Source organism: Cupressus sempervirens, chromosome 7 (genome assembly GCF_028749045.1).
Source record: "Cupressus sempervirens isolate cs-2001-9-10 chromosome 7, ASM2874904v1, whole genome shotgun sequence".
Classification (NCBI taxonomy): Eukaryota; Viridiplantae; Streptophyta; class Pinopsida; order Cupressales; family Cupressaceae; genus Cupressus; species Cupressus sempervirens.
The window spans coordinates 582,755,174-582,761,173 of record NC_143124.1 but is presented as its reverse complement, the minus strand read 5'-3'; positions in this window follow the sequence as shown (position 1 = coordinate 582,761,173).

Genomic DNA, 6,000 nt, shown 5'->3' with positions numbered 1-6,000 from the left:
ATGATAGGCATCAGAGATGGTTAGCTTATCTTCAACAATTTCATCTCAACATTCATCATAAGAATGGAAGCACCAATAAGGTAGCGAATTGTTTGAGTAGTACTCCAATTACAGGAATAAGTACGGTATTAGAATCATGTGGTCACCAAATAGAAAATTGGGCCCACTTGTATGGACATGATAATGAATTTTCTAAAGTTTAAAACTCATCTTGTGGAAGGTAAACATGGGAATGATTATTATTGTACACTATAAATGTGTCACACTCCAAACCCTTTTATTCAAGTGATCCCATGGATTGGAATTCTTGAATGTCTACTTAGAGCTCCCTATCCATGGAGTGCAAAGGTGTGTTTTGAGAAATGTAGATAGCTCTCAGCTGAGCCTTTGTGACACAATGCAAGGTAGAAGAATCCACAAAGGAGATTTCCAAACCCCCAACAAATAACCACATAGTAGAAATACAACAACAAGCAACAATAATACAAGATCAGATACCAAATAACAACTCTTTATTTATAAAATAATTGATCGCATGTAATATGCCCAGTTGTAAGACCTTCCGGGTTAGGGCCAAATACAAACAATAATTACAATACCAGTTTTACAAGATTCCACACACCAATTCCAACTAGTCCAGATCCACAACTAGATAAGAACACTAAGAGCAATTTCACACTTGCACCCTCAAGTCTACTCAAGCAATCCTCTAGTTCCTAAGCCACAGCCCTAGCTCTTCAAAAATTGCATCTACACTTCATCTCCTTCTCTAAGATGGAATGAATAGCAACTGCCTAAAGACTCTACAAAACCCTTTCCTTATACCCAACTAAGCCACAAGTCACCCTAGCTCATTACAAACTAAATTAAATCTCTTACATTAAATATATGTCGAGCCACAAGTTGGCTACAACACAAACTTAAATACCCATATGTAATTAAATTCCAAAAGCTGGCTCATAGATAACTTGGCACCAACAAAACCAAGATCAAACCAAGTGTCAAAAAGACCACGCCTAGGACTAGTAAATTCCCAAGAATTTCCAAGTTCTAGAGACCATGTTGAGTTCCAGAGACCATGCCAAGCAACCAAAGACCATGTTGAGTTTCAAAGACCATGCCGAGTTCCTAGACCATATCAAGTTCCATAGACTATGTCGAGTTCCCAGACCATGTTGAGAACAGTATCTATCGAGCTCCACAACTTTAAGCCAAAATCCCTCCAAACATGCAGGATTGTAAGCAAGCCTAGGATGCTCCTACATCAGACACCCTAGGTTTGAAAAGATGTTCTCAGTAGCTAGAAGAACATCTTCTGGGATTCAACACATAAATACCAAATTGGTTCTTCACATACATATCCTCCAAGTCCTCAACTTGTACACTCTTTCCTTTATTCTTCTTCTACTTCTTTACATCCATCTTTAGTGTGCTACATGTCTACCTTCCATATTGATCTCCAACCTTCTCAGAATCTGCCAACTCAACTTGGTTGCCAATACTCAGGTTCCTCCTACTAAGATCTTTATTCTATAAAGGAATTAGGGAAAACTTCCTACCACCTTTCTCTATAGTAAACACATTCTTGACACAATCATGCATAGCTTTGCAATCATACTACTAAGGTCTACCAAGAAACACATAACAACTGTTCATGTCCACAATATAACACAACACTTGATTCTTATATTGCCCAATCTAGAAATCAACAAGACATTACTCCCTCACTTCCAAAGCATGCTCACCTTGAAACTAACCAATCCTATAAGGATAAGGATGTCTCACTCTCTTCAAATCAAGTTTCTAAACCATCTCCTCAGCAACAAGGTTATCAGTACTACCACCATCCACAATCACTTTGTAGACTTTACCACCAGACTTACAACAAGTTTTGAAAAAATTAGTCCTCTAACAAGAATCCAATGTTCTCTCACCAACTAGTACTCATCAAGCTAACAAACTCTCTCCTTTCTTAGGTTGACTATCTTTAAATACAACCTCATTCACAAAAATAGTTGTCCTACTAAGTGAACATTCAAAATATATATGCCCTTCTTTTCCAGATCCAAAATAATTACCTCTAAACTCACCTTTACCTGTCCTCCTTTTCTAATCAACAAGTTTTAGTTCACCTTTAGCACTCAGTTTAGCTTGTGCCAAGCTATCCTACTTCTCCTTCCCTCTAGCATTATCTTGACTTTTCCTCTTTAACTTATCCTCTTCCTTCAAAGCATATTGATAATCATCCTCCACTAAATAAATATACAACATACCAAGATCATTCTGAATATTGAATCTGAAACCATTAATGTATCGAGATACCTTTTTCTTTGACAATTCTCTATGGCCAGACCTAATAGTCAACTTGTAGAAATCCTCAGTATAACCTTTCACGGAAAAATCTTTCTATTTCAGATTCTGCAAGCTTTTAAACAACTCAAGTTCATAATCAATAGGAATGAACTTAGCCTTCAAATTAGTCACGATCAATCTCCATCTAGAGATCTTCATTTCACCTTCCTCCTCTCTGTCTCTTTGTAGTTCTTTCCACCAAAGAGCAGCATGTCCTTTTAGCTTAGTTTGTGCCAACCTCACTCTAAGTGGATCCTCAATATCCTCAAGCTCAATGTAGTCTTTCAATTTACCAATCCAATCAATCAGATCATCAAGAGTCAAAGCACTTGGGAAATTAGAAACCCCCATCTTATGCTTCAACTTCAACTAAGATCCAGGTCTAGCAAACTGACCAGCCCTAGTTCCAATAGGTTCTCCACATGATTAGTTATGTCCTCACCACTAGATCCAATAACTTCAAAGTCTTCAATAGCTTCCTCATAACTACCTTTAGTACCCACATGCCTAGGTACACCACCTAAAACACTTACAATTTTAGCAATCGTGTCATGCTTCATCAATGCAATCTCAAATCTAAAATTTGCTCTAATCATTCTTGAGATCTATTCTTCTACAAAATCACTAAGATCAAAAATTGCCCTAGGGTCCAATCTTCTCAGAGGTATCTTCCAAAATATTTGCAAACCCTAAGCAATAGATTCACCAATTTAGAAGATCAATCAGCTCCACAAGATCAACCTTCTCTACAAAACTTGGTGCAAACTACCTCAGCTTTGGTCATCTATCCACACACTTAGGAACAACCTTCACTCTAATACCACCTAATGTAGTGCAAGGTAGGAGAATCTCCAAAGGAGATGTCCAAACCCCCAGTATATAACCACACAGTGGAAACACAACAATAATAAACAATAATGCAAGATCTGATACCAAATCACAACTCCTTATTCATAAAATAACTAATCACATGCAATATGCTTGGCTGTAAGGCCTTTCAGATTAGGGCTAAATACAAACAACAATTACAATACCAGTTCTACAAGATCACACAAGATCCAATTACCATGTTCCAATTTCAATTAGTCCAGATCCACAACTAGATAAGAACACCAAGAGGAATTTCACACTTGTACCCTTAGGTCCACCAAGCAATCCTTGGTTCCTAAGCCACAACCATAGCTCTTCAAAATTTTCATCTACACTTCATCCCCTTCTCTAAGCTAGAATGAATAAAAATTGCTTAAAGACTCTACAGAACTCTTTACTTATACCCAACTAAGCCACAAGTTGACCCAACTCATTACATACTAAATTAAATCCCTTACACTAAATATAGGTCAAGGCACTAACTTAAATACCCATCCATAATTAAATGCCAAAAGTCAACTCATAAACAACTCGGCACCAACAAAACCAAGACCAAATCGAGTGTTAGCAAAACCAAGCTGAGCACCAGTAAATTCCTAAGCATTGTTGAGTTCCAAAGATCATGTCAAGTTCCAAAGACAATACCAAGCAACCAATGACCATGTCGAGTTTCAAAAACCATGCCGAGTTCCTAGACCATGCCAAGTTCCACAAACCATGCCTAGTTTCTAGACCATGCTGAGTTCCTAGACCATGTTGAACAGCACTATCTTTCGAGCTCCACAACTTTAAGCCAAAATCCCTCCAAACATGTAGGATTGCAAGCAAACCCAGGATGCTCCTACATCACTTTGAGACACAACCCTTTCTAGTAAACCATGCAATGAGAGGTTCTTAAGACAAGAGCAAGAATGCAAGTTTCCACAAGAACTTCTCAAGTAATGTAATGCAAATATGGGATAAACTAGCATGAGGTGCACAAATGTAACTAGATTAAGCAAATGAGAGTTATAAAATCCAAGCTCGTTAAACTATGTGATTTGAGCTATTATAAGATGAACTAATCTATCATGCAAAATAAATCTAAACTAGTATGCCATGGATGAGAGAATTTAGACAAGAAGTAGAAGCTCTCCACAAGTTCTAAAGAAATCGATCAAGAAACCTGTAGCATAACAATACTCAAGAAGATGGATCCTTTGAGAAAGGAAGAGCTCTTTCTTTTAAAGGTGCATGGATGGTGGAGATCAAGATCAAGGGATGAATGATCAAGGATATAGGTTGACTTTGGTATGATCCATGTGCAAGAGAAAGTCAACCAATAAAAGAAGAGTTGACTTTGCATGTGAGATAAAAATCCTTTTCTTTTAATTTGTAAATAGAAAAATGACTTTATGTGTGCACATCGAGTGGGTTAAAACTTTGGGGTCATTTATTTAATTAAAAGGGTACATGTTCTTTTGATTAAATAATGAATTTAGGATAATATAGTCAAACTATAGGTTATAATCAAATTAATTGATTTTTAGCAATTCAGTCTAGGAAAATGATTGATTAATTTAGCCAATATGCCAAGAAGGGGGCTAATAGTCTAGGTGACTATTTTTAGGTAATTACATTTTCACCTCTTTGAAAAATGTGTGATTAATCTGGGAACACATCTCATCAAAGAATATAGAAGCCTACTAAGTAGGCAGCAATAGATAGATAGATATGATCCTGAAGGACAAAATGCAAAAAGAGATAGCAAATCTTGAATGTATAGCCTGATAGTGATAATACTAAACACTAGGAAAGAGACAATATCAGAACTCAAGAAGAGTGCTAACACCAAGAAAAGTAGATAGATCAAGAGCGAACATTAAAAGATCACAAATGATAGGATGCCCCAATTTGACTATAGTTGACCAAAAAGGATTAAAAAGATAAAATCAAGAAGAAAGATGATTTAGACATGAAAAATGTGAAGTGAATTAGATATGAAGTGTGGAAATGGTGAAGACATGGAGAAATGAAGATGCCCCAGCAAAGATTTGAAGATTAGACCTCAAAAGGTCAGCTAACTGCATAGAAGAAAGCAAAATTTTGAAATGTGATTTTGACTATCAAGATGAATTTAGGTTTCAATTTTCATCTCAAAAATGGATCCAAGATGTCAAAATTAGCTAGGGGTGCAATTTTTGTGAGATTCTGAGTTTGAAAAATGAATCAAAATGAGGTTGAAGGGTTATATAAGGGGTCCAAGTGTCATTTTCAACTCATTTTATCTTTTATGAATTTGGAAAGCTTAGAGTGACTTTGAGAGAGAAAAATGGCTTTAGCAAGCATTCTGACGCATAAACATCATTTCAAGTGCAACTGGTTGCACAATTGGCCACTTGAGTATAAAGCCCCAGTAAGTTACCAACATTTTGTCATTTTTGAAAGAATTTATTAAATTTTTAGTACATTTTAGGGCTCTAAACAAGAAATATCATATGATGCTTTAAAAGTATCACATGGGTACTTTAAGAAATATCATACAATATTTTTGTTATAGCAAATGTATCGCCTTGCTTTACAAACTATATCATCCCAGACATACCCAAATGTCATCCCACCTAGTGTAAAATGTTGTCTATGAAAAAAGTATCGCCTAGGTATTTAGAAAAGTATTGTAAAATACTTAATCAGCAAAAAGTGTAGTCTACCTATAGAAAAAAGTGTCGTACAGTCTATGTTTGATCTTTTTTTGCATGTTTGAGTATTGTCTTTATGATTTTGATGTTTTTTTTGCTT